At 37.7% G+C, this 22983-nt stretch overlaps 1 protein-coding gene and 1 long non-coding RNA gene across 9 annotated transcripts in view; one reads left to right on the forward strand and one right to left on the reverse strand.

Moving 5' to 3' along the window:
* Positions 1 to 22983, reverse strand: part of LRRC4C (leucine rich repeat containing 4C) — a 560440-nt gene that overhangs the window by 44250 nt on the left and 493207 nt on the right. For all 8 annotated transcript variants that reach the window (XM_033010722.1, XM_033010714.1, XM_033010750.1 and 5 more), the window contains one exon: positions 13207 to 13337. The gene's annotated coding sequence lies outside the window, so the exon portion shown is untranslated. The remainder of the gene's footprint in view (positions 1 to 13206; positions 13338 to 22983) is intronic.
* LOC122153289 lies at positions 65 to 22776 on the forward strand. The gene is made up of 4 exons (XR_006165137.1): positions 65 to 76; positions 304 to 311; positions 13215 to 13217; positions 22673 to 22776. It is a non-coding gene; the product is annotated as an uncharacterized LOC122153289 (long non-coding RNA).

Raw genomic sequence — 22983 nt, forward strand, 5'->3', positions numbered from 1 at the left:
TATGACCCATTTTATTCACAGAAATGTGGCATCTGTGACCAGGAAGGGCAGTAGATTAGTACTGTTTTCTCTAACAGTGGGTCCTAAATCCCTCGAAGGTCACACAAAGGTTAAAATAGAGAGCTGTCAGTAAGCAACAGCTCAATCCCTGCAGGGCTGGGAAATTAGAGGGACTATTATTACTTACTCCAATTTTCACACTTCCCAGAAAACTTCAAATTACCTTTAATTGCTGGAAACAGTTCAGCTCTTTCAAAATGAAAAAGTCAATAAGCACAGTTGTTTTACACTTTCCTGTCCCAGAGGGGATGGTTAATACTGACTGGTGAAGATCACTCAAAAACAGATGAGCTGAAAGGGCCTTTAACTTTCAGAAAGTTGGCTCAATGTAATCATTAAAGTAAAAGATCTGGAGAGAGATGACAAGGAAAATAGACCATTGTTCCACAACCATTTCTTGGCAACTGTGTCTTTCTCAGAAAGCTCTTGCCTTCTGTGTCCCCAGCCACATGTTTCCATCCCCTGAATATCTGTTTGGTTGTTTTGGTATAATTCCACTCACTGCATAGATCTCTGGGGACCAAGGTTTTAACTCCCAGGTTAATAACAAACTTTCTGTAAAGGCAGAATATTTTTTAAATAGATCACTTATCTATCTGTTTCATCATTCAACCCCATAAACAGTCGTAGGGGCAAAAAACAGGGACAGAATCAACTTAAGCAGAATGAGCTACTGAATCACTGCCTCGGAACAAAGTAGGAATAGAGCTAGGGGACACAAGGACAAGGACTAATTACTAGAACACCAAACTAGAAGACAGAATGACAGAGGGTGTCAGGGAACCACTGTATGTATCTGGGGTAGAGAAGGACAGGGTGAGTCAGCATCAAGAGAAACAAAAAAAATCATGATGAAATGCAAATGAAATCAATGAGACATTGGCAGAATTGTTTCCAAGAAGAATGTTTTTCAGCGTTTTCCATGAGATCTTTAGCAAAATCAAATATGATGAGCCTATTGAAGCTTGTAAGGACAGAAGTACAAGACCAAGCAAATACAGAAGAACTGATTAAATGCAGAGGGAGGAGACCAAAAACATCTCTTCATAGTTGAAGGAAGAAAAGGTTGGAAAGTTAATCAAGTCTCCTTTTAACTTATATAAACAATACCAAGATAAACCAGACCAAAAGTCATAAGTGCATACCTATTTCTTTTGGAAACTGAAGGAGTGTAAAATATGCAAATGGAAGCACAAGTCAAGGCATCTGGCATATTTAGTCCTTATCATCCCTTCTCTTTATACTACCTACTGCCAGAGGGGGAAAAAAAAAAAAAAAAAAGGCTTAGGGAAGCACCTTCCTTTCTCAGATGCACTGCTGAGCTCAATTCGATAATCTACTTCTCCTCCATGTGCAGATCTTCAGCTGTTCTTTATGGGAGTTCTGAGTATTCACTGACAGTGTCTAAACTTCCTAATAATAGCAAGAAAAAAATTGTATGTGTATTACATCTAAAACACATTACCCTCAAAAAAATGTAAGTTCTTTCAGTTGCAAAGACAAGTATTCAAAAAATGTCACAGGCTTCCTTTGTCTGCAATTAATTTTTAAGTCATTCTCTGTGATGAGTGATGTAAGATCTCAATAGACGATGAATATAAGGGAGGAAATGACTAAAACATGATCATGCACTTGAAGATAGCATCATAATATTTATGTAGATATACACAATATAACCATTCAATCCCTCCCACATTTTACGGGAAATAAAAAAGATTTTCTTCCATAGCAGTCCTTACATATGAAGTACATTCATTTTGAAGAGGGCAAAATATATATATATAGCAAATTTCTCTTTCAGTGAGACTTGTCTAAGAAGATGAAGAATCAAAAAATAGAGGTGTTCATGGTTTGTGTGTACACACTATTATGATTGTCATAGGAGTAACACAGTAAACATTATAAAAATATTATTAAAAAATTAATAAAATCATAAAGCTAAGAAGTTCCAAATAAATTTACCACTGATAAGTTTTACAGGCCTCACAAATTTAGTTTCATTTTAATAGTCATTATAATCAATATAGTTATGTATAGAGAAGTATAATGGTCAACACAGTTTTCTACATATCCTGTTCAGTGTAATTCCTTACATACACTAAATTCATAGGCATGACTAGGGAATACACAGCCTTTTCAGGAAGAGAACATAATGTATAATAATGAGACTGAATTTGTCCTTTTCATCTACAGGGCACTAGAGATAACTGACATTCTTGGTATGATAGTGTGGCAGGAATGATTCTGAGCACTATACATCAATGGCTCTGTAAATTTCCTCTGATTTAAAGTAATTAACTATTTTTTTTCAAAATAAACCTTAACTACTCTAGCCAACTAATAACTCCTCTACATTCTAAATCAGTCCTCTCTCTCTTTCATTTCAGTTCTTTCCGACACTTCTAAAGTTTATGTTTTATCTGTAGTTAATATATAAATCATCAAAATACATACATTTGATTTATTCAACACTAAAGAAGTTTTTGTCCAAGCTAGCATGAAAACAAAGAAACAAAACCTCAAGTATATATATCTTCGTGTAGCTGAATGGACAGGAAACCTATTACTAAGGCAAAGCTCCAACACCACTCTCAAAAGTCAGAGCGCTCCTTTTCATCAGAATTAAGAAGTTTCAGATCAGTCCATATTTACAAAAATATTTTGTTTTCAGAAAATGTTAATTTTTTCTTATTTCTCTTCTTTGTTCTATGGTGACTCTAGAGATCAAGATTAACTAATAACTGAAAAACACACCAAAATCTTCTTCTGAGACTAAAAGTGGAGGCTATATCCTTCATTAGGAAGATGTTAACAAAATTTTTTCATCTGAATGATCTCTAATTTAGTTTTCACATGTTCTTTGATTATAGCTACTTTTATCAACATTTTTTTGTGTGCCTAACTTGAAAACAGAGGAATGAATAATGTGATACCCTACGAGAACAGAATACTGTATATTTTTTCAGGAAGTCATTTCTAAGCATGATGGAATAAAGACTCCCTGTTATTTCATCCTGCAGACAGCATAGCTTACAGTTTTAATTCTGAAATTCTTACTGAATTCCACAGTAGGCTGTCCTACAGGAAATTCTTTGTTCACACTTGGCTCAGGAAAATCTGGAACTCTGGCAAGTAAGAAAAGTAATGTCTAATATTCCTCCTTCACCAGATCCATAAATGAAGGAAGCTGAAGAACACATTCAGTAAACTGGAACTGAAAATGCATGTCAGTACATTCAAACAAAGCACTCCTAAACAGATTAGGTTTATACCATGTATCAGGTTAAATGCCATGAAAATCAGATTTCACTTTTCACCTTCTAAAACATTGTTCATATTGTAGTTTTAATCAAACAAAAATAGGAAATAAAAAGAGAAAAAAATGCAACTATTGTAAATGTCTGTACATTTGATTTATTCAGATTTTCTTAGTAATCTTCAACTGTTATTTAAATCTCATCAGCTTGTTAACTGGGCAAGGGAAAAGTCATGAGGAAAACATTTCTGGTGTCATTCTGTGAAAGAGAACCATGCGAAGAAAAAAAATCTGCAAATATTACAGAACAAAGTAGTGAGGAAGACAAATTTCCCAAACATGGAGTCAATGAAAAGTGAAAGCTATCATTTGATCTTGGATTAATATTCAAGAGGTTCTTTAGCTAGCACTGCCTGATCACCTGAGTCACATAGTAGAGTATGGTGGGTACAGCAACGGCATCATTACTTTGACACAGATTCCTAAAACCAACATACATTCCCTACTTTTTTGCTACTAATCAAGTTAATGAGAATTTTGATTTAAGCAAGTGAATAATTATTGACTTCACTCTGCAACCATGCAAGATGCATAAAGTTTATATGCCACTTGAATTTGTTATTGCTAACACAGACCTATCCAATTTGGTGTGCAAGTCTCATTTTTCAATTTTTTATTTTTTGGACTATGACATTTTTTTCTTTTTGAAACTCCATTTTTAAATGACCACCAACTCAGTATCAAATTACAGTTTCTACTAAAAGAACACCTATTTCTCATGCTGGTAATTTTAAATTCAACTTTCAGATGCAGTAAAAGATCTGTCACTAGTGGATATTTGCCAACATTGCCCAGTATTGTGGAACTCGGCAGATAGTTACAATGGTTAATATATACTTAGAAGAGCACAGGACAGAAGAAATGGGAAGATTTGTTGCTTACAGCTCAAAACATACAGACTGTGCAGTGCCAAAACTTTAGTAATCCTAGCAAAACTAAATATGGATACTTGTGCAACTGGGCAATGTTATCTAGTTTTACTATTAACCCCTTGCTATAAAAACTGATGGTTCATCTTTGAGAAAATGTACAGGACTGAAGAAAGGACCATTACTACCTCTCTATATTTAACTTCCATGACTAAAGCAGCTTTTGTTTCTTTAGACATGTTAGGATGATTTTCAACTGTAGTCTATTGAATGCTCATAGAGCTATAAAGTTATGTGATAAATTTAAATAGACTAAGTAGTGTTTTCTGTGCATAAAAAGGCTCAGATTTCCAGATCAAAGACAGTAGAAAAGACATTCTAACTCCTAACTTTCTTAATGCTTCCTCTCTGTGCCCCAGCTTCTTTGTAAAATTGGATTAATAATCAAACAGGAGTTGCAATGATAAACAAATGTATTCACTTGCAGAATCTACTGCTTCTAAACATGAAGTCTTGCTAAAAAAAAAAAAAAAAAACAACATTTCTGAGTGCAATATTCAGAGAAGTTGAGCACTTCTGTTCTGTATGGTTATTTAATACATTAGCCAGTGTGCTGCCATTTCTGTTATGATGTATTGTATTATTAAGTATTGATCAGAGTCTCACTGTGTTCAGAGAGGCATTTGTTACTTTATGCATCTAAAGGAGTTAATGACTGTGAAGTGGTCAAATACTCTTGTAATCAACCCAGTAAAAAAAAAAAAAAAAAATCATTGTTATAAATAAAGAAGATTAAAGAAAGATATTGCTTCCTTCATTGCAGCATCTGAATGATGCAGAACTCTCTTTTATTATCTGCTCATATAGCTCTTTTCATAAACTACCATAGGCACTGTCATAACAACGTTAGAAAACTGTTGGAAATAATATTATGACAATATGTAATTGCCTATTTATCCAATATAAAAAAATGCTTTAATATATTAGAAATATATTCATAGTGTAGCTTTAGTTCACCCATGTTAGCTACTACATTTTATGTTGTATAAAATCAGCCTTGTTTGTACTGCTTATTTGCTTTATAGAAAAATTGCAGGGATTACCCTCAAAATAATTTTTATTTTACTTTAAGTCAGTTCAAAAATCTGCATGACTTAAATGAACAACGATTTACTGGATTAAAGTAATCTCCAGCCTAAAGAGGCACAGCATATCCAGGTCTGCCTAGAGATGTGGGCTGCCTCTTTGCCATCTGCTTCTAAGCAGGAAGAAGAGAGGACTGTTCTGCCAGAGGGAATTCCTTCCCAAAGGCTGATATTTGGCAGCCGCGGTCCCCACACTGATGCTTAGCAGAGCAGTAGGAATCACTCTCAGCACCTGTGGTTCAAGGTGCAGCTCCTTTTCCACTACCTGCATACATGTTCTTCTGGCTTTTTACCTCTAGCAGTGTAGACAGCCCTACTGTTTCACTGGGATGCATCTTGCTCCCCAACACAAGACAGGCTTAAAAATAAAAGAGAAAGCTCTGCCTAGCAAAACTTTAGACTAAGGTTTTACACAGTGCAAGCAAACAGAGAATTGCAAGCAAAAAAATCAAAACCAAACCAACCCCATAAAATGGTGTTCTAATCTATACTTACAATTATGTTTCATTCACATCCCTCATGTAACTTTCTTTCAGTGTGCTCTTGCTCAAAGGCCACATAGTCATGAATTTCACCCCTTCCCCCCACTTCATGAGGCTCCACAAGAATAAACTCCTTCTCCAGATACTTTGATATTGGTTTAAATGCACTGGGGAGTTCTACCTGCAACTAGATACCTTGTGTATGTAAATTGTGTTCACTTTGCTGTTTTAATATTGTCTAACCCAGGCTGTTCTTTTGGTAATCTTCAGGTGTTTTTGCAGATTTCGATATCTTCATGATAAATACTGTATCAGACATTGGATATAAACAAAAGCTGCTATATGTCTGATATCTGGTATATTAACAACTTCTCAGAGACCTCACTTTCGACAGCAGGTACAAATGTCACATCAGTAAAAAGCAATCTGCTTGATACATCTGAATGTAAATTCTTTCCCTTTAACCTCCTTTAACACTGTTTCTTTTGTCAGAAGAGGTTTCTAGTTTGGAGCAGAATTTTTGTTAACTATCAATCAGCTGTTGCCTAATCAAAGGCTAATCCTTTGCAATTCCCCAAGATGTCAAGGGAATTAAGAAAATAAATTTTACTATTTGGTATTCAGATCAACTTTTCTATCACCTGTTTACCACTGTAGTCAAAGCTAAATTTCCACTAAACTAAGTTTTAAAAATTGCAGGACAGAATCCTGGAACAGTACAGGAAGAAGAACATTCAGAGGAAGGTACGTGAACATTCACTCTTACAAAGAGTAAATACCCCAAACTGTTCTTCAGTATCAGATAACCAATTTTCTGTCACCTATCATAATAGAACTTGAGGAATTAAATGGAAATCAGGAAGAGGAATATAATTGGTAAGAAAAATATAATTGGAGAAAAAACAATAGAAAATGAAAGTTACAGACTAACAGAAACCAACCCTAGAGAAAGGAAGAAAAGAAAGAAGTGAATCGAGACATTGAATCATTGGTGTTCTGACACATTAAAGGGGCCAGCTTTTCTGACAGTTTTTAATGAAGGAGGAAACTTACTGAATCAGTAAGTTTAAACAAAAAGACTACAAAACTTTTCCCCACAAAACATACTAAATTTATTACAGACAGTGTCATCTGATGTGAAGAGAGCAGTGTATACAACATTGAATAATGCAGGTGAAGGCTACCTGGTAATTCATCTCTTTCATATTTGATTTCTCAGATCATTTCAGTGATCCAATGGCCTATTCTTGTCGTATCACAGTCTTAATGTTTTTTTGAAATATTGAAGGAATTGCTGCTAAGTTCTCCTGTCTCCATTTGCCTCTTGAGAGTTATTGACTTTGGTTCTGTCTAAGCATTCTTGGTAAAAAAAAAAAAAAAAACAACCAACCAAACAAACAAAAAACTCCCAACCAACTGAAAAGAAGCTTCCTAGTTTTCATTTATAGATATAAAGAATATTAAAAAATTACTTAGTTAAGCCTTCCCTTTGCCTGTTAGCAATGGGCACTGCCTACACAGTTTTGCATGCACGTGCATTGTGACTGTAGTCTTATCAATTGCCAGCTGTGTAGAGCTACTTGTTCACACACAGGTCAATATCTCTAGCCATTCAAAATATAAACTTTGTTCTAAACATGGCTATGTGAATTGTTATTAAGTGAAAAGAACTTCTGTTTTGATTTGAATATCTCATTTCTTCTGTTCTATTCCAAACTTTGGGACATGCCTCATTCTCAAATGGACATTTTCATCGTGTTTAAGAACATAATTCATTCTGAAGCTGTATACCCTTCACTTTATTTGAAAGGTTTGAACTTTTCCATAATTCATGGAACAGAACTGGTTTCTTAGCTGTTAGAAATGGAAAACCAAAACCAAACACAACATTGACTACTATGACTTTACTATAAATAAATACCCTTGAAGGGTCACTGCAATTGCTGTGAAAATATGAAATTTATAACCATTCATCTTAAAATAGAGGAAAAAAAAATATCTGTTACACAGAACAACAAAATCCAGCCACTTGTTAACTGACCTGACAAAGTAATGCACAGAAAGAGTTCCATTTGCTGGAACAATGTGAAACATTTGTGGTTACCACCAGAAGCAGAATCTGGTCAGAATTCAAGAATATATACTTAGTACTGATATAAGATTAATATCATTAGACTCCAATGAAGATGAAAGCCTCTTACTGAAAATATAAATTACCTTTTACCATCAAGATTTCAAGTTATATTAAAACAGCATTTACATCTTCTCCTTCCTTCAGTCAAAATGGCATTTCTAACAATAGTTCACATGAAACACAATTTAAACAGTGAATCAGAGTCTAAAACATCAATCCATTAAGCTTCCTGTTTCTCATTAAGTATAGAAGTGGACAAGTTCAAACTTTATTTAGTATGTTGCAGATGAAGGTATCACAATGTCATCTCATCTAATTTCAGTTTCTTTTCATATTTGCCCTGAAGGGTTGTAACTTCTTTTCCCAGTGTAAAGCCTGGAATACAAGCTGTTTTCTATGGTATTGAGGTTAGATTCATAGAGTCACAGAATCATAGAATATGTCAGGTTGGAAGGGCCTCATAAGGATCATCAACTCCAACTACCTGCTTCTCACAGAACTACCTAAAACTAAGTCATATGACTAAAAGCATCATGCAGACACTTCTTGAACTCTGACAGGCTTGGTGCTGTGATCACTTCCCTGGGGAACCTGTTCCAGTGACTGACCACCCTCTCAATGAAGAACCTTTTCCTAATACCCAACCTGAAATTCCCCTGGTGCAGCTTCGTTCCATTTCCTCATGTCCCATCACTGGTCACCAGAGAGAGGAGATCAGCACCTCCCCCTCCACTGCCCACCTTGAAGAAGTTGTAGACTGCGATGAGGGGACCCCTCAGCCTTCTCTTCTCCAAGCTGAACAAGACGGGGGACCTCAGCTGCTCTTCATAAGTCTTGCTTTCAAGACCTTTCACCATCTTGGTTGCTCTCCTCTGGACACACTCTGATAGTCTGATGTCCTTCTTACACTCAGGTGCCGAAAACTACACACAGCACTTGAGGTGGGGGCACACCACTGCAGTGTAGAGTGGGACAATGACCTCCCTTGACTGGCTAGCTATGCTGTGCTTGATGCAGCTCATGACACAGTTGGCTCTTTTGGCTGTCAGAACACACTGTTGACTCATATTCAACTCGCAATCAACCCAGACCCCCAGATCTCTTTCTGTGCGTCTGCTTTCCAGCCTCTTCCCCAGGATTACCCCATCCCATATGGAGAATCTATCACTTTCTCCTGTTATATTTCATACAGTTTGTGATTGCTCAGTTCTCTAGTCTATCCAGATTTTACTGATAGGCCTCTCTACCCTGTAGGGAGTCCACAGATCCTCCTAGTTTAGTATCATAAACAAACTGAATGTACATTTGATTCCTGCGTCCAGATTATTTATAAAAACATTAAAGAGCACTGACCCTAAAATTGACACATGGGGAACCCCACTGGTGACTGGTGACTAATGTGATCCCATTTACTACAACTCTTTGAGCCGGACCCATCAGCCAGTTGTTCACCCAACATATTATGGACTCATCTAGTTATATGCTGGACATTTTGTCCAGAAGGGTACTGTGAGAGACAGTACCAAAAGCTTTGCTAAAATAAAAAAATCCCCACATCTACTGGCTATCCTTGGTCAACTAGATTGGTGACCTTGTCATAAAAGGAAATTAAGGTAGTTAAACAGGACTTTCCCCTCGTGAACTGATATTGAATATGGCAAATGACTGCATTGTCTCTCAAGTGTTTTTCAGTAACTCCCAGAATAGCTTTCTCCATAATTTTAGCAGCCACCGAAGTGAGACTAACAGGCCTGTAATTACCAAGGTCTTCCTTTTTACCTTTCTTTACAACTGGGATGCTTGTCAGCTTCCATTTGACTGGGACCTCTCCAGACTCCCAAGACCATTGAAAAATAGTGGAGAGAGGTCCTGTGATAACATCAGCCAGCTCTTTCAGTACAGTGTGATGAATCCCATCAGGCCCCATAAATTTATGCACATGCAGCTGGAGCAGCATGTTCAGGGTCAGCTGCGAGTTTATCATCCCTCCAGCCATGGTCTTCTAATACAGGGCACCGTGGGTCCTAAGACCCATCACTGGAGTTAAAGACAGAGGTGAAGAAGGCATTAAACAACTCTGATTTGTCTATGTCCCTATTTGTGAGGTGATCAAACTTGTCAAGTAATGAACCACTGTTATGTCTGATCCTCATTCTGCTGTTAACATATTTCTGTTGTCCTTCACAGTACTGGCAAGCTTGAACTATAATCAAGCTTTAGCTGCACGAATTTTCTCCCTACAGTGGCAAACAGCATCTCTGTAGTCTTCCTAGACAGTGCTGCTTGTCCTTGCTTCCAATGTCCATACACTTTACTTTTCCAAGTTCTAGAAGTTCAAAATCCCTGCTCCACCAAGCCAGCCTTCTGCCCTGCTTGCTTGACTTCTGACAGTTTGGAATTCCCCACTCCTGATCTCTTAAGAGATTGCTCTTAAAAAGTGATCAGCATTCATGGACCCCAATACTTTCAAAAGCAGATTCTTGGGGGACGTTGCTAACTAGTTTCTTCAGCAGCCTGAAGTCTGCTTTCCCCATATCAAGGGTGAAAATTTTGCTGGCAGTTTTTCTCCTATCACCAATGATTTGAAACTCAACTACTTCATGATCACTGTGACCAAGACAGCTACCAATCACCACCTCACCCATAAGTCCCTTTCTGTTTACAAACCACAAATCTAGGAGGTTGTTTTTCCTAGTTGGATCCCTTAGTACCCGCACCAAGAAGATATCTACATTGTGCTTCAGAAATTTCCTAGACCTGTTTGTGTCCACTGTATGATATTCCCAGTTGATGTCTGGGAAGTTAAAATCACCCATAAGGATGAAGGCAGTTGATCTAGAGATCAACTTGATCAATTCCTTGTAGAATAATTCATTTATGTCATCGTCCTGGCTAGGTGGTCAATAGTAGACTCCCACAACTATATCCACTTTATTGGCTTTCCCCTTCAACCTTAATCAGAGGGTCTCAACCATGTCATCACCATCTGTAAGCACCATAAAATATAACCCCTCCCTTACATACAGTGCCACCCACTCGCCTCGTCTGCCCTGCCTACCACTACTGAAGAGCCTATAACCATCCATCGCCACACATCAGGCACAGGATTCACTCCACCAGGTTTCACTTATGCCAATGATGTGGTAGCTCTGGGTCTGGACGAAAGCTTCTAGCTCCTCTTTATTCTTCATGCGGCATGCATTAGTATAAGGACATTTCAGTTGTGCTCCAGTGTATTCAGCACAGTGTGGAGCAGACTGAAGGACCTCGTTAGCAGACCATCCCTGGAGCACTGGCATGCTGCCCCCAGGCTTATCTCTAGCAAGCCTGGTTTTATCCCTTTCCCCCTTCAAATCTAGTTTAAAGCTCTTTCAGTGATCCCTGCTAACTCTTGTGCAAAGACACTTTTCCCTCTTTGAGAAAGGATTATCACAAAAGCATCAACAAATGAACACTACAGAACATCCATGAGAGTTTACCCATTTAGTAAGTAGAAAAAGGTACCCAAGAAGACACCTGAAACACAGCTGGGGACTGATGCCATATTGTCTGGATCTCCAACCAATTCCAACCATAAGCAAGCTATTCTTTTCCTTCATTTACAGAAAATTACCTAAAACAAATTGGTGCAATTTTTTTTGAAGACTACTGGACCCTCATTAACAAAAAGACATGTTAACTCATTTCTTCTACATAACAGAAAACCAATTTAGGTCTGGATAGCCTAGGTTCAATTGATTAGCAACAGCTTTGAGTGGAAGAGTCTTAAAGAGCAGATCATAAACTGAAAACTATCATTATTTGTATAAATGCAGGAAGCAAGACCTATGCTTACTCTCACTTTCCTATATCAGACCTTTCTTCTTGTCACAAATACATTTATAACATCTCACAGGTAATAATGTATTTTCAGAGGGGAAATTTCAGCCTCTCTACCGCAGCCACAGGTCATACAAAGGCATAACTCTCAGTAATGTTATATGAGTGCAGATTGGCCTGTTTTCTGACAGCTGCCAAGCCTGGTGAAGCATGGAAGCAATATGTGAATTGCAACAGTAGAATCTCTGAATGTTTTTAATTAATGAATTCCAGGGAGCTGGAGAAAGCTCACCAGCAACAAAAAGGAAGGTATTTCCCAGAGACATTTGAAAGCCTAACTTAGTACTCAACCAGCCAAAACATCTATAGTCCTGAGAAAAGAAAAAAGATTTTCTAATTAAATGATGTTTTGTGCTTTTTTTGTGTCTCATGGGATGTGGGACTGGATCCTTATGAAAACTTTTGCATAAAAAATCCCATTTTATTTACCACCAGTGTGATTTTTCATTGTTAATATTCTTACACTCTGCATATATTAAGGCACATTAATAAATGAAAGCAGCAAGTCAACCTGTCAGATATTTCATAAAGTACCATGGGAAATGATTGGTTTAGGATGAGTGGACAAAATCTGTTTGTTCAGCAAACAATTTTAGCTGGGGTCCAATAAATGTATGCATAGCATGGTCATACTGAAAGTTAACTGGGCTCAAAAATACACCGTGCAGCTGAACTTTTGGGACAGCAGAGAAACTTAATGTTCTGGCACTTCATGGCTCAATCCTACCTCCTTACATGAAGGAAGAAGCATTACAGTTACACTGAGGGGTGACAGAACTTTAGTTTGCACATTCTCTTGGACTTCTGAAATGCTAGCAACAAAAACATCCATAGTTAAGGCTTCAGGGAAGGAAGAGAATATCCACAAACATGATAGTTAAGCCTGGAAGGTGAGATTGAAGTAAGTCAGCCAAACAAGATTATGTACAGTCAAAAACAAAGCCATTAACTATCCCCGTGAAACAACATTTTATTATCCTAAATTGCTAAATGTTGATAAGCTGGTATTTTCATGTGTTTTAAAGCCATAAGGAATTTCTTGGCAAGTTACTGTCAACTTGTATCCTCTAACAGGTCCACAGAAAGACAAGAAGAACTCTGTAAGATACAGCCTCCAAATTCTCCCTTGCACAGGGAAGGGAGTTGAAACTCAGTGTGGTTTAAGAAGCTCTTGAAAGATTTTCAGGAGACTCTGTATGAACACTGACAGCATCAAAGGTATGTGATCCCATTCCCTACCTGTTTTCTGCCATGCATTCCAGCCATGATATCCCTGGAGCCTGAAAAGCTGACTGCATAACAACAGCCTAGCATGAATTACCTTTTCAGTAGGTTTACCGTCTTGGGAGATGATGCTTCTCCTTGTTTCCCAAACTACCCTTCGACCTTCTCATCCTAGTAGCCCATTGGAGACTTCCATAGAGCTGCCTGGACCACCCCACAGCATCCACCCTGTGGAAGAAACAAATATTGAAAAACTGTGATGCAGCAATTAAATCTTCTAGAGACATAATTTGAAGACAATGGGAGCAAATGACTAAAAAGGTGACTAAAACATGATATAGAACTGTCATTATACTATCTGAGAAGGGAGGGGAGTTGTAGGATTATAGTATCCCCTAATTGTACTTGTATGTATAATACAACTGCTGAAGGCACAGTTAATTTCAATAAGACTTTAAGACACAAATGTAAGCAGAGATTTCAAAGGCAGCAATTAGTCAATAATGTGATCACCTAATCTTGCATATGAGAATCTTGGCTATTGTAAATGCCTGTATTTTTGCAAGCTTAGCAGTAGTAGAAAGAGTACGTGTGTCACTGCTATATTTCTGTAATGAGTAGCTTCATCATACATCATACAGGATATGCTGGTAGAAATTAGGTCTTTCCCTGTCATCAGTGAATGGTGAAAAACAGACACCTCTTCAGGGCAAGGTATACCTTCCAGCACTGGAACCTTCTTTCATTTAGAGTCTTACATGCACATTTTGGCAAAATTTAAAATTGGACAAAAGTTTAAAAAATAATTACTCTGCTAAATCATTTTCAAGTTATAGTCTGGATATACTGCACCAAATTCCTGTTTCAGTCAATGAATAAATAAATATTAGAAATAATAAACATACATATAATTTCATATGAGTATCATACATATAATTTTACCTTGAAAACACTGATAGGAATGAGATAAAAAACAACACTTTTATTTCAATTTTTTTAAAAACATTGTTCATTTACTAAAGGAAAATAAATTCTACTGTCTCTTGTTTATGACAAAAGACAATTAAGTAAATGGTGACTCCATATAACCCATAAGTCACTGATTCTGCTTTTCAAAGACCTGCCTGCTTTCTTTCCCTTTGGCCTCGGCTGCCTAGCAACCTCCACAGAGCTTTCTCAGTCTATACTAATTCTGGAGAGTTTTCATTTATATATTTATTTATGAGAATGACTATAAGGAGGATACAAAAACAAAGAACTGTTTGTTGCTTCCTTCTAACACTGGACTCCAAACTTGTCACCTCAGTGTCTCAGTGAAGGACACAGCCTTTAGTTTTGCAGAGAGATTCCTACCTCCTTGAAATTGCTTGGAACTATGCAAATCCCACCTTCCAGGAGACAAAAGCTGTGTCTGTAGGAAGTTCCTACAGATGGAATAGGCACTGATATTTCTTGCCCTCCCTGGTGATTTGATTCTTTGATAAGCTTCTTCACCCTAAAATACTCAGCGTTTATATAAGGCTCCTGTTTCATGCAGACTGGAGATTTTATTTAACATGAAGGCAGCTTGTGCTACTGTACTGGGTCACCAGCAGTTCCTGCATCATCCAAGCACTGGTGGGAAATGGATATTAAAACTGATCTTCTGCTGTGTCTGTGACACAAAGCAGGACAGTTTGGAAGTTATAGATGGGATTACTTATTATAATAAGTAGTTTGAAACTGGATATGGACTGTCTCTCCCTGAACCAGCCATCAGCTTTTTGTGGAGGACTATATTTCCTCAGGGTTATTTTTCTTTATTGTTAGTGCAAAATTGAGGATGCTACAAAAAATATCTCTGCACTACATAAAAAATACTTATTTTCTTGCCAATTCTATTTGAACAGCACTTTGCAAATACTTTATGCCCTGATCAACACAGATCTCTCCTCCAATCAGAAAGGAAAAAAAAAAAAAAGAGAGAGAAAGAGATGGTCAAAGATGTGTCCTGAAAACCTTAACAGGCCTTTCCAAATGATATGGTAAAGAAATGTCAAGTGTTCATAACTTGTGGTCACATGGTGATGATGTGGGTTTTGATGTCTCACTAATTCTGACTCCTAAACTAGTATGGAAAAGTTCCCATTTGCTTCTGGATCAAACTGAAGCCTGAAACATAACAAACCAATGTGTCTCAAGACATAGCAATGTACCTTGATCATTATATTACATTACATTTATTTCTCATTAAGTTGATCTGTAGCTGTGCTTCATCATTAAGGAACAAACCAGGAATCTGCAACAGAACATGAACCCAAAACCAGATCTCCTAATTTCCATTTTCTGTTTCTTACCACCAGAGATATATACATAAAGATAAGGCTGTGTTAAACATTACAACAATTGTAGGATTGTGGAAATATTTGTAAATCTCTGTGTTTACATATACTTCGGCATCAGCATTCATTTATCCTAAATTTAATGGTATGAAATGTTAGGTTTATTTTTATAATCTTCTTAATATTGTAATAGGAAACAAAAAATATATTGCATGGTATAACACTGTCCAGTGAAATAAAATATAAACAACGACATGAATAATAGAAAAATATTCAAAAATAATCTGCTTCATTTTTCAGAGGTACTTACAAACAATGAAAACATCCATGCAAACTGAAATGTGCAAAATGATTCATGAAACAGGAGGAAGTTACTGGGAGTAAACAGAGATCTGGGATTTCTTTTTGTATTCATAGAGTCAATATAAACAATTTTCTAAGTTGCTTTACCTCTATCACTCTACACAATGACATAAGTTTGTAGTTCCCAGCAAAACTCTCAATCTATACTCTTGAGAATTATACAAATAAATTCCAAGTATAATCCAAAATTAAATAGTTGTTTATTGACAAGCAGTTTCCACATATGTATGTTCATTTTTCACAGATTATCATTATTAAAGTAAAAACTGAGCACAAGGCATTTCCCTCCTTTGCAGAGTATGATCATGATTTCATATGCTCTTCAATGTTAAGCTAAACTATCTGAAAATAAACCTAATGAGGAATACCAGAAGCATAGACTTACACCTGTTTTCTCACTTAGTTTTGTGAGAAGTCTGTTTTTAGTAAGTTCAAGAACATGTAAATAGACAAGAGAAGAGAAAGCATTAATGCATTTTTACAAAGAATTGTTATAATAGTCTTTCCTACAGAATTAATTGGAAATTCTGCCAAAGCAGCTACCAAAGGGAATATTTTGGAAATGAGAAACAATACAGAAAATAAAATCTGTCAAGATAAATGGAAAAAAAAGTTGCAAGCAGTATCATACTAAATTTCAAAGATTATAATTAAGTACTAAATCTACATTTACACTGGAAAATATCACCTGCCACGTAGTTATGCTTACAAAAGAAGAGGTATACCAACAAGACTGATTTTTACCATCTTCCTCCCTTCCTCTGTTACTCATAAGAAAAGAATCATAGAATCATCATAGAATCACAGACTAGTTTGTGTTGGAAGGACTTTACTGATCATCTGGTCCCACCCCCCTGCCCCGGGCAGGGCCCCCTTCCCCCAGCCCAGGGGGCTCCCAGCCCCGTCCAACCTGGCCTGGGACCCTTCCAGGGAGGGGGCAGCCACAGCTGCTCTGGGCACCCTGGGCCAGCGCCTCACCCCCCGCACAGGGAACAATTTCTGCCTTACATCTCATCTAAATCTGCCCTCTTTCAGTTTAAAACCTTTTACCCCTCATCCTACCCCCACCCCCTGATCCAGAGTCCCTCCTCCCCTTCCCTGTCCCCCCTTTAAGCCCTGGGAGGCCACTCGAAGGTCTCCCCGGAGCCTTCTCTTCTCCAGGCTGAACCCCCCCAACTCTCTCAGCCCGGCCTCCCAGGAGAACTGCTCCAGCCCCCCAAGCATCTTCGTGGCCTCATCTGGCCCCGCTCGAGCAGCTCCGTGTCCTTCTGCTGTTGGGGGCCCCCGAGCTGGCCCCAGCACTGCAGGGGGGTCTCCCCAGAGCGGAGCAGAGGGGGACAATCCCCTCCCTGGCCCTGCTGCCCCCCCTGCTCTGGCTGCAGCCCAGGGCACGGGTGGGTTCTGGGCTGCGAGTGCACGGTGCTGCCTCACAGGCAGTTCTCCATCCACCAACACCCCCAAGTCCCTCTCCTTGGGGCTGCTCTCCAGCCACTCCTCGCCCAGCCTGGGTTTGTGCTGGGGATTGCCCCGACCCATGGGCAGGACCTTGCCCTTGGCCTTGTTGAACTCCATGAGGTTTGCCTGGGACACCTCTCCAGCCTGTCCAGATCCCTCTGGATGCCATCCCTGCCCTCCCACGTGTCCCTGCACCACACAGCTCAGTATCATTGGTGAACTTGCTGAGGGTGCACTCGATCCCACTGCCCATGTCACCAACAAAGATCTTAAATAACACCAGGTCAGAGAGAGATGCAAATTATTTTATTTTTCTGGATATGGACTACAACAAAATTAAATGTTAAAGAAGGCTTGGACAAAAGACGTTATGAGGAAAATGAAGTTTTATTAGGAAATATATGAAAGGAACATTATTGTTAATATAAAAGTATAATCTTCACTTGAATAATTCACTAAGGAGAATTGTAAGAAATCTTTTGAAAATAATCAATAGCATTTATCCAATTCTCAGCTCCTCATTTCCAGTACACTGATTTTACTTCATAATTATGCTTGTAACTGACCAAAATTTGGTCTAAAATCTTTAAACATTTTCTAAAAGTTAATTACGAAAATAAGTAACACAAACTCATTGAAGTTATAATCAGGCTTTAGTAATTGTTTTCAAAGCAGTTATTTTTTATAGATTGCAAAGGGATGAAAAAAGCTGCAGTAAAAGTAAGGTTTATTAAAGAAAAAGTAAACACAGTAACGTGCTACCATGATGATTTAGTAAATGAAATAAATAAATAAGCAGAAGAGAACAAACAGCTACACAGTTCCTGTTATTTTTAAAAAATATCACTACCAAGGTAGTATTCAACTGCAAAAGGAAATAAGGTTATTTTAGATGTTCTATATTACTACATCTGGTCATGATTTGCTGTTCCAGAAGAGCACAGGTTTCTTGTAGATCCTGTGCCATATCTACTTGTTCCTGTGGAAGTCCTGGGTACCCTAGGACATGTGAAAAAGCATTAGATGCTTTTATTTATGGATCTGATTCACTTGTAAACTGTTAGGAAAAATGTGTGTGATCTCTGGGTATTTATATGTTAGTTAGCAAGTAAAGGTAAAGTTAATAAAACAGGAAAATCACAGTGTGCTATGTCCACATCAGGCTTTCAACAGTCCCAGAGGGTACAGAGTGAAAATGCTACTCCAGACAGTTTTTTAGACAAAGAAAGATATCTTTATACAAATTCTGTACTACCAGTAAATATAAAGAAGTTAAGTTAAATTTTACCTCTGAATAACTGCTGACTCACTGTGCGGTAAAACTAGCTACCAGTGTTTTCTTGGTGATTTGAAAAGGTGTTCTTGCTAGTTTTCATTCCCTTCAGTTATTGACATATTCTACTATTTCAGAGCTCTATACTATTTTATATACTTATCAGAACTTTTTTACTCTAAGGAATTGGCCAAACCTCCATAAACCTCGGTTATTTATTTCAAGATCATAACTACATTTCTTCCTTATCTTTTAGTGTGTTGAAATCCTAAGGATTATTCTCTTGTATGGGACGTATAATTTCTGTGTATACTGCACTTCTCATTTTTCTTCTTTCAAGAATGCCAAATGGAAACAAAACAAAGAATAGTTGCATGTGTGATATGCCAATATTTTTGTACTTTTGCATTTGAGTTAAGCAGATGGAGATTAGGTAAATCTGTATGGTTATCTCCACAAGTGAGTTAACATATAAAAACCAATTTCTAAAATCATATTCTCAGCTTTTCTATGTGATCTGCTGTGGCAAAGAAATTAATTCATATATTATCGATTGGAAATGTTTTTGTACATCTAACATATAAGTAAGTTTATCTGCATTGAACCAGTCTTCTAGACTATTTGGCTTGTTCAGCCTAACTAATACAAAGCTGTGAGTGATTCATTTCAGAGCAACAGTACAGTGTGCAAAACAGGTCTAGTGTCTTTTTAATGTGAGTGTCTGCATGTGTGTTTATAAACATAAAATATGACTAAAAAATTTCCCCTTGCCAATATTCCCCCCATTTTATGATCAGTTCTATCAACTACTAATAATAGTCTGCAGATGACAAATGACTGGTTAACTTATTTTTTACTATAAAAGATTTGATCTGACTTGTTCATCTATAAATACACATTTTTGTGCTGTAGACACAAATATTCATTTGTGTTAGCTTCCATCCCTGCTGTGTTTGTACAACACAGTGTGACATTCACAAACAGAAAGAAAAGAGATTGAAGTGAAGAACATTTGACAGTGTTGCCTAGCATTTTAAATACAGCCAAATAAATAAATTAGTGCCAACTTCATCAACTGCTAAATTCAGTGTGGCTGAAATGAGAGTGGACCAAAGAGAAAAAAGTGAATCTTAAGTGAAAAACAAACTCATGTTTTCAACAAAGCAATACGATGAGTGTTACTGAATTCTACAGAACTCTGAATTTTAGATTAGACTTTTGCTCCTTACTGCAGCATCCGATACAGCTCCATCTTAGCAATAATTATAAGGCATTTCACCATGTCATAATGTATGATTGTCAAAGGAGTAGGCAAGGATCATTATCTCTACAAAAATGTAAGATGACAGTCTTAAAAAACCGAGAGCCACAGAAAAATTCAGAAAGCAATTTTCAGTTCCAGATCCCTATTTTAATCACAGAAAGACACAAGTTAATTTTTCTGAAAAGCATCTAAAAAATGTTGAGCTTCCTTTTCAAAACTAAAACTAAAATTCTAATATTAATAATATTAATAAAAATTATTATTATCATGAAGTGAATTATTCCCACTTTCTGTGAAATATTATTCATCTGTTGGTTTATATGCTACTGATGTCATCATTTTAGGAATCATTTACCTATTTAATGCCCAGTTCCTGGTGTTTTCAATCATTAATTTGAAGTGAATTTATGAAAATCATCTCCAAAACCAAAGCATGGAAGCCAACAGCTTGAAAGGAGCTACAGGATTGACCCTACTCACTAGTTCATGTGAACACTTCCTAGTCACAATGTATTTCCCAGGCCAGACATTTACCAAGTACAGTTTCAAATATATTAGTAATGCAAAAGCTACACCCCGATATTTAATCAATTTTCTGCCCTTTGTACCCTCAAGGTGTTGCAAAAGAAGGTAACATCACTTGCTGGTGTTACACATGGGAAAAAATTATTCCCTGAGGCTTCAAGTAGAAAGATTTTCAAAGACACCTGTTTTTTAACTGATGGACTTCCTTCAGAAGGATAGGAAGAATATGATTTGTCTTATACTAATGAATAAATGTTGTTTCTTCTACTAGTGCATAGCTACACTTCATTATTATACCTGGGAGAATAATTCCAAGAAAGGGAAGTCTTCTCAGAAATTCACAGGATCGCATAAGCAAGAAGGTAGTGATGAACTGCATTCAATGGGTATTGCAGAGAAATCATGAAATATCCATGTTTTTTCTAACTCAAAATAAACAGTGGAGCTCTCTTTATCAAGAATAATACAACTTCAGTTGATAATTTACTGATTAGCTTAATGAATCTTTTGACCATCCAGGGGTTATATGATAATATTTTTTCTGGACATCTCTAAACAAGTCAAAAGACTCACTATGAAGTTAACAGGAGAGGCGAGCTAGAACTTCAGTAGTTACACTCTGAAAGTAAATATGCCTTCATTTATCTGGTGGAAATACTGTGTGGGACATCTTGAATAATTTCAGTTCCACACAACAGAGGGAGTGATGCTCATACCACAGCCGTACACCTCATTATAAAAGACACACCAACACAGTCCTTATGATGATATGAATTCTTGCTCAATTGATCAAATGATTGCCATAGAGCAACACACAAAAGAGCTTACTTTTAAGACATTAAACATATTGTCCAGCAGTTATGCATGAAGAATATTTTTTTTGAATTTGCAAATTTGTGTCAAAATACACATTTTAAGAAGAATATTCATGAAGTGTTAAGCTGTACTTAGTAACATCAATGTCTGATAGAAGAATCTTTAGATACAGGTTTTGAATAAGATCTGTATTTGATCTAGTAGAACTGAAGTCTTATTTTCAAGCTATAGCAATTTACCATATTATCAACACATCATCATATGTGATACAAAAAATGCTCTTGCCCTATGAAATGTGCACAATGTTGAATTTGTAGATCATTTAAAGGTATATATGACTTGGATTTCAAAGGAGGTTTTATATATTATTTGTTAAACAAGAACTTGTTGCTTTTTTCTAATAGAAAAGCAAGTAAGAATATACGAGTGTACCAAGTAAAAGCACTGATAAGAACATCAACAGTGTGTCACTGTTAATTTGCATGTATTACATCTAAACTAATTTCTAAGTTTATATGAAATGAAGATAATAGAAGGCATAGACTGACAAGCAGGGATTGATGCATAACTGATATTCTCTGCAACACAGAGTAGAAATCTCTGAAGCTTGAACTACTGAGAGGTGCAATACAATGTTACATGCAAAAGAACAGTGATCAGTCCTGAAGTTGTTATGGAAAACTGAAAAAAAATAAACCAAACCAAAGCAAACTCAAAACTCAAACCACAAAACAATCAGTGTAGAGCCATTAGAGATTAAAGATCATAAGATTTTCATTGAGTGCTATTGCAACAGTGTGGTCGATCAGTATACAGAAAAGCAGTTAAAAATATGAGTTGCTTTCCTGTCTCTAAATTGTTCATATAATAATGACCCATTTCCCTGCTAATAATGATGTTTTAAATAATTTTCCAGAAATAAATATATCTAGAAATAATGAAAACCTATATATTGAGATTAATTATGTGTGATTGGACATATAAGTCATATAGTATGGTGATTCAGAATGCATGATCCAGCTTTAACAGATGGAAACAGGTCAGAAAAGTCTCTGAACATCTTTGAGAAAAGAAACTGGGGCTTTAGATCTGAAAGGACATCAGAATCTTTTTCTTTATCCTAAAAATTATGTGATTTGGAAATTACCTCCAATTTAAAATTAGTTCTGTTCCCTCAGAGGGGTGAAAAGAGGATAGCTACCACGTCACTATATCCTGGGCTGCAGCCAGAGCAGGGGGGGCAGCAGGGCCAGGGAGGGGATTGTCCCCCTCTGCTCCGCTCTGGGGAGACCCCCCTGCAGTGCTGGGGCCAGCTCGGGGGGCCCCCAACAGCAGAAGGACACGGAGCTGCTCGAGCGGGGCCAGAGGAGGCCACGGAGATGCTGGGGGGGCTGGAGCAGCTCCCCTGGGAGGCCGGGCTGAGAGAGTTGGGGGGGTTCAGCCTGGAGAAGAGAAGGCTCCGGGGGGACCTTCGAGCGGCCTCCCAGGGCTTAAAGGGGGGACAGGAGAAGTGGGGGGGGATTATGGATCAGGGCGTGGGGGGGAGAGATAGGATGAGGGGGAATGGTTTTAAACTGAAAGAGGGGAGATTTAGATGAGATCTAAGGCAGAAATTGTTCCCTGTGCGGGGGGTGAGGCTCTGGCCCAGGGTGCCCAGAGCAGCTGTGGCTGCCCCCTCCCTGGAAGGGTTCAAGGCCAGGTTGGACGGGGCTGGGAGCCCCCTGGGCTGGGGGAAGGGGGCCCTGCCCGGGGCAGGGGGGGTGGGACTGGATGGTTTTTAAGGTTCCTTCCAACCTAAACTAGTCTATGTCCCTTCCAACCTAAACCAGTCTATGATTCTATGATCTCTACCAGGGA

The sequence above is a fragment of the Tyto alba genome, unplaced genomic scaffold (assembly GCF_018691265.1).
Source record: "Tyto alba isolate M040663 unplaced genomic scaffold, T.alba_DEE_v4.0 Super-Scaffold_18, whole genome shotgun sequence".
Lineage (NCBI taxonomy): Eukaryota > Metazoa > Chordata > Aves > Strigiformes > Tytonidae > Tyto > Tyto alba.